A 7,001-nucleotide genomic window follows, 5' to 3' on the forward strand; every position below is an offset into this window, starting at 1 on the left:
GTGTGTGTAATTGCTTTCCTTGCACTGCATATGAGGGTTAGTCTTTTTTTACATGCATCCTTTAAGCATGAATTGCCATTTCTACCTTCTCTTGGACCTCCTGGTCCTGTTGACTTTCAAAGCTAGAGGTTTGGGGGCAGCTGTGTGTTCAGAGCAGAACATGGCATGAGACTCAAATCTTGATCTCCTCAGGGAGCAGCCTATATTTGTGAGATCCTTCCCTGCTATGTCTTATTACACAGGCGTAGGGCGTTTTGGTGTGATAGAGACTCTACCTCTCTTACCTTTTCCAGCCTTTTTTTTTTCTGTACTGTTTTGTGGAGAGATTGTTCAGTTCATTCATAGATCCTTTTTAGTAGGTATTATTCCATCTGCAGTTGTGTGTTTGGTGTTTCTGTGAGAGTATTTCCAGGTGCTTACCACCTTTGAAACCTCAAGTTCATGTAGATCTTCCTACACTACCATCTTAAAACCCCCAAATTTTGATGCCTTTAAAGTAAATTCTGATAAGACAAAACTTTCTTAAAATCTCACCTATTAATAATGATATTCATATATCCAAAATATGTAGATGATTGTTGAATAGGCAAACTAAGAAAATGCAAGTAAATATGGACTGCGTTCCTAATAAAAACCCCATTAAATTTAGGATAGGTCATTTGGTTGATTGAGTTTTGTTTTGTCATGAGAATTTTCCTTCCTAAAAGCATTATAAGAATGAGACTATTACCCTTACATTGCACCCAGTCTTTATTCTGTTGTGTGGAAGTGACCTGGAATTCAACCGAGAAGCAGTTCAGATTCTCATTCTGCATTTGGTTTAAGGGAAGAAATCTAAGTTATGGATCTTCAAATGAAAGTTTTAAACATAAGGAATTTAGCCTTTTCTCTCAAATGTGTTTGCTTCATTAAGTTTCGGAAGAAACTGCCCCAATGAAGAAAGAGAAGAGAGATTTGAAAACCTCCAGAGTTCTTCATAAAGGGTTCCTTTGCATAGAATCGTTCATCAATTTCAACAGTAAGAGAAAGTAATGGAATCGTGATCTGAATGAGTAGCTGAAACTTGAGTAGTAACTTACAACTCCATTGAAGTTGTTCATCAGATAGAGGGCACGGGTTGGCCTTTGGGTTATAAATATTTAAATGTTATGGATATTTTTGCCAAAACTAAAACATTTCTTCCCAAAGAACAGCAGTGATTTACTACCCCCTGTATGTTAAAAAACACTTAACCTTCAATAGGCAGCAGAGACGTGGAATGAATTCTCATACATGATTTTAAATAAGACATGGGGCATTCACAAATATGCAAATCTTTATTCAGAACTGTATGAAAACCCATTCCATCCATTTGAAAGTTTATTCTTATTGAAAGTATTTTTTTCAGGGAATGAAATGACTTTGAAGTTGGAAGTATCTGGCATAGGGAATAGATTTTTTTAAAGGTATTCCCAGTCATGTGCTTCCACTGTCAAAGTTGGAAAATTTTGTTTTCTATTTGTCTGAATTTATGTAAGGATGATTTAGTCCTAGTTATAAAAGTTGTATGTATAGCAACTGAAATACACATATATGTGTATATATACTTTTATAATTGTTGAATAAAAAGTTCTCTGCTTGCCCAACTTCTGAAAAAAAGAGGAAGAGAAAATAACCCCAAAACTGTTTAGGAACAATTTAACTGAGAAGCATTGGTCACTGAATATCATAAGAAAACAGAGATACACAAAATTTTTCAGTATTCTTAAAATTTTTCTTTTCTTCAATAAATCTCTTTAAACAATTTAATCGTTTTGTCTGCTTAGTGATTAGTATATTGATGCTTAGTAGCTATGGATTTCTGTTTCAAAAATTGTTTTGTGATTTTTATAATGCAAAATAGTTTTTATGACTTTGAGCAGGAGGAAAGAGAAGGATGTAAAAGAGTTGGTGCTAGTGTGTGTCTGAAATAAAACTATAATAATGTGCATAGATAAAATGATGCATGGAGTAACCAATAAAATATGATGAAGACAAAATTATAGCAAAGTTCTAATTAATCTTAGGCACATGGACAAAGTAAAATGATATAATTTTGTATTTAAATATTCAGAAAAATATGTCAGCAGTACTATCAATTTTTAAAGTATATGAATACACATGTATATATTTGTATATGTACACAATTATTGATATATACGAGTAGTTTGCTCTAGATATATTAAAAATAAATTTAGTCCTTTCATGTAGTGAACTGTGATGAATTCTTTAGTGCCCAGAATTCTTATTTTTTTTTCTTTAAAATCAGCAAACCACATTAACACGTTCATGTTAAAAGGTCATAAAAGGTAGGGTGAAAGTACAAAGATAAATATGTGTATTAAGAAACCTCTTTACTAACTTTTTGTTCACTATTTTACAATTGAATTCCCAAAGGACTTAATGACTATGAATCCCAAATGTAAATCCACCTAAGTTCCAATCAATTGCAGTGGCTTAGGGACAAATGTGACTGTTTTCTTAAGCTTATCTTCTATAAGAACACTCCAGAATGTTCTTGAGTCAGCTCAAGATTAATTAATTAATTTCAAGGTTTCCCAAATCTATTAACATTCAACTTTTTAATCCTAATTTTTTCATATTTTTTATTTCTGCTATCACTTGTGTTGTTTGAGGTATTTCTTCCTCTGATGGCAGAGTTACTGTTAGTTGACCTTCTACCACTACTAAACCAGTGTGTCCATTTTAGCGGTTGCAATTTCACATTTTACCTGAATGTCTCCCAATCTACCAAGATCTTTTGTCTACCAGGGACATGCAGAGAGGAGTAAAATAATTTTTATAAAACATTCCCAAATCCCCTACTTAATACAAGTCAACTTTGGCAAGCAGCACTACCAAATAGTCTTCTGATGACCAAGGATCACATGAGTGCCACAAAAGAATTTCGTTGACCTAAACAGAATTCAGCAGAAATTCCTCAGGTCTTTTGTCCAGGCTATCATTTGGAGAGTGCACCAGGCTTAGTTTGTGCTAAGGGAAAGAAAGGACTCTCAGGTTCAGAAATGATTTCAGGAGAGTCCTACATTTCCTCACTAGTATATTCCCTTTCTCTGCTGTTGGCCTGATCATTATGCAGGAAGTAGCTAAACGGAGAGAATACCGTTCTGGGCCTGCAACAATAAGTGACCAAACTGCTTTTTGAAGTGCAAGAATCAGTAGGAGGTGAAGGAAGTGTCATGGGGCAGCATATCTCTCTATGTAGAAGCATAAAATACATGTTTCAGTTGGAAGCAAAAGTGTATTTCTTAAGTTATTCTAATTCAGAAGTGAGGTGGTCTTGGGAACAAAACCAAGTTCTGCAACTTGTAATGTGGTTTTGTTTTATGGAAAGTAATACCTATGTGTAGAATTTTAGGATAAGTTGGATATAGCTAAGAAGGGGCAGTGCACACACTAAGTCATATATCAGGAGTGTTATGTATGACCCACTTTCACTCAGAGGTGAAAATGCAAGCATAATTATTAAGGATGGTTAAGCTTACCATGACTCTATAAAGACTGGGGTGAAATGGCACAATTGGCTGAGGGATGGAGTCTACAGTGGTTTATCAGAAAATGGTCAGCACACCACCCCCCAGGCAATTGCCACTCAGGTTGACCTTGAAGGGATACCTACACACTTGCAAAGGGGTAAAAAATTTCAGGGTAGAAAAAGTAAAAGTGCTCATGTTTTCTTTTTATTTAGGGTGTGGTGTATAAAGTAGTCAAAAAAATTTGAATTTTTGTCTTTAAAGAAGTACAATACTCCTTTAAACAATGATTTTTTTTTTCTGAACTCACAGTGCTGCTACATAATACTGATCACCAGAGCCCTAGGATCTTTCTCTCAGTTCCCTAAAGTTTCCCTCTCCACACCCACTCCTATACCTTCAGATCACAATTTTATTAACCAACCACATCCTTTGCTTGTTCTTTTTACACTTCTCAAATGAGTTTCTTCTTCATTCTTGACTTCACTTCACTTAGCAAGATATCATTCAGTTATTGCATTCTACACACACATACACACACACACACACACACACACACACACACACACGTACCCCACAATTTCTTTATCCATTTTGAGGTCGTGGCTATTTTAAATAAGGCTGTGGTTAACATCAATGTGTTACAACCTATTTTTTTTTTTCTTTTTGTGTCACACCAGGCGATGCACAGATGTTACTCTAGCTCTGCCCTCAGGAATTACTCCTGGCAGTGCTTGGGACCACATGGGATATTGGGGAATGAACCCAGGTTGGCTGCATGCAAGGCAAATGCTCTACCTATTGTACTATTGTTCTGGTCCCTCACAACCTTTTAGGTTAATGCATTTTGTGATCTCAGTAGGTGCCCATTAGAGGCCAGCCGCACACTCTAGGGGTAAAGGCAGTCAGATAGAAAAGGGAGCACCAAATAAAGGGTGCTGGGAAGATCTGCCCAGGATGGGAGATGCCTGCTGAAAGTAATCTATGGACCGAACATGATTGCCACTCAATGTCTCTTCTGCAGACCACAGCACCCAAAAGGAGAGATAGAACAAAAGGGAGTGCCCTGACACAGAGGCAGGGTGGGATGGGGGATGGGGAGGGGTGGGAGGGATACTGGGATTGGTGGGGGTGGAGAATGGGCACTGGTGATGAGATGGGTACTCGATCATTGCATAACTGAAACCCAAGCACAACAACTTGTAAGTCTACAACTGTACCTCATGGTGTTTCACTTAAAAAAAAAAAGAATATGCAATACCTAGCATAGGCACGTTAAAGGAGAAAAAAAAAACATTCAAAAATTGTCAGACGTTGGAGGATGGGCACTAGTGGAGGGATGGGTACTTGATCATTGTATAACTGAAACCCAAGCACAAAAATTTATAAGTCTATAACTGTACCTCATGGTGTTTCACTAATAAAAAAAAATTGTCACACCTTGGTAAAAGGATGAAATATAGGGAAATATATATACTGCTTGACCATAATAACAAAAAGTTATTTATGATTATCTAAAAGCATGTTCGTGATCAAAATGAGCAAGCCACTGGTTCACAGTTATTAACATTTCAGAAGTTGTACTGAAAACTCAAAAAAATAAAGCAGCCACAGAGGTTAGGTCTGCTGATAAAAGAGTAATAAAAATTTCGAACAGTGTGTGTATAAGTTAAAAAAAAAGAGTGACATTTGTAGGTCAAATTGAAGCTTTATTATTATTTTTTTGAAGAGCCCCCAAGCCATTTTCCAAAATGGTTGAACTAAGCAACAGTTCTACTAGCTGTGAACAAATGTTCTATTTTTACCCTATCCCCAACAACACTTTAATATACTTTGTCATATATACCATCTTCACTGCATGACCTCATTATCAGTTTGATTTGCATTTCCCTAAAAATTAGTGAAGACTTAACAGGTCTGTTGGTCATCTTTATGTTATCCTAGGGAATTGTGTTTTTATTTCCTCTTTCCAACTTTTGATGCGGTTGTATTTTTGTGCGTTTGTTGTGATTGAGTTTTGATAGTGCTTTTTATATCTTGGATATTAGTCTGATGCAGCAATATATTCTCCCAATCAGTGAAGTGTTCTTTATTTTAGGCTTCATTTATTTTTCAGGTGGATGAATTTTAGTTTGCTATATTCCAATTTTCTTATTCCTGATTTTATTTGCTTTGCCATGAGATTGTATCATTGAAAACTACACTGAGGTCAAGATCTTGAAGAGCCCCTTGTTTTCCTCAATATACTTCATAGAGAAAAGTTTGATACCAAGGTCTTTTATCCATTCTGAATTAACCTCTGTGTATGGTGTGAGATAAGGGTCTACTTAAAAAATTTTTTGTGTGTGGCTATCCAGTTTTCCCAGCACCATTTGTTGAAAAGGCTCTATTTTAAGCAACTATTCTTTTTGTTATAAATTAACTACCTATATATCTGTGTATCTCTGTCTCTCAATTCTATTCCATTGATATGTGAGTCTTTGTTCTAGTAACTCACAGTTTTAATTACTATGGCTTTTCAGTAAAGATTAAAGTCTGGGAATGCTGTGCCTCCTATCTTTTTTTCTTGAGATTATTTTGACTATTCTGGGAGTTTTCTATTTTCATATAAATTTTACAAGTATTCATTATATGTTCTTGAAAAATTCCATGAGAATTTTGTAGAAGCATATTAAATTTCTTTGAATAAGATAGCCTTTTTATTTACATATTTAATTCTAAAATATTTATTTAATCACAGTCAGATACATAGATACAAAGTTGTTCCCAGCCCCTTTTTTTGGGCATTGTGGGTTGCAATACAGATACTAAAAGGTTATCATGTATATCCTTTTACCTACTTCCAACACTCAGCTCTTGTCCAGATAAGATTGTATTTGTAAGTGTTGTTAAAGAGTAGTCAAACTATCACTATTTGTAGAAGATATGGTATTAAACAGAGAAAATTTTTAAGATTCCACTAAAAAAGCCCTTGAAACTATAAATTTATATGGTAAAGTAGCAAGCTAAAAATCAATTAATGTAAATGTGTTGCATTTTCACATATTAGCATTGATGTAGAAGAGAAAAAATAAAATAACTATTCCATTTATTATTGTGTCAAAACTTCAAATATCTAGCAATCAACAAAGAAAGTGACAGCTTTTTTTATGAATAAATCATGCCAAAAAGGAATAAAAAGAATATACAAAAAAGTGGAAGCATATGTTCCTTGTTCATAGGTTACAAGAATCAACAGAATAGTCTTTGAATTGACAATTCAGGAAGAAAATGGAAAATTGGTAGAATCACTTGTTTTCCCATTGTTGAACAATCTTTGCACAACAAAAAGTTCTTCAAAGAGTCAAAGACAAAAGTGTTACACAATTAAATTTCAAGGGCTACCATATGTCAGCTAGCTAACTTGCCAAGAATGGCAATATTGTACCCTACATTGATGTCAACACTGGTGGGACATGAATGAAAATCTCAAACTAGACACGGTTCAAG

Source organism: Sorex fumeus, unplaced genomic scaffold (genome assembly GCF_029834395.1).
Source record: "Sorex fumeus unplaced genomic scaffold, SorFum_2.1 ptg000051l, whole genome shotgun sequence".
Lineage (NCBI taxonomy): Eukaryota > Metazoa > Chordata > Mammalia > Eulipotyphla > Soricidae > Sorex > Sorex fumeus.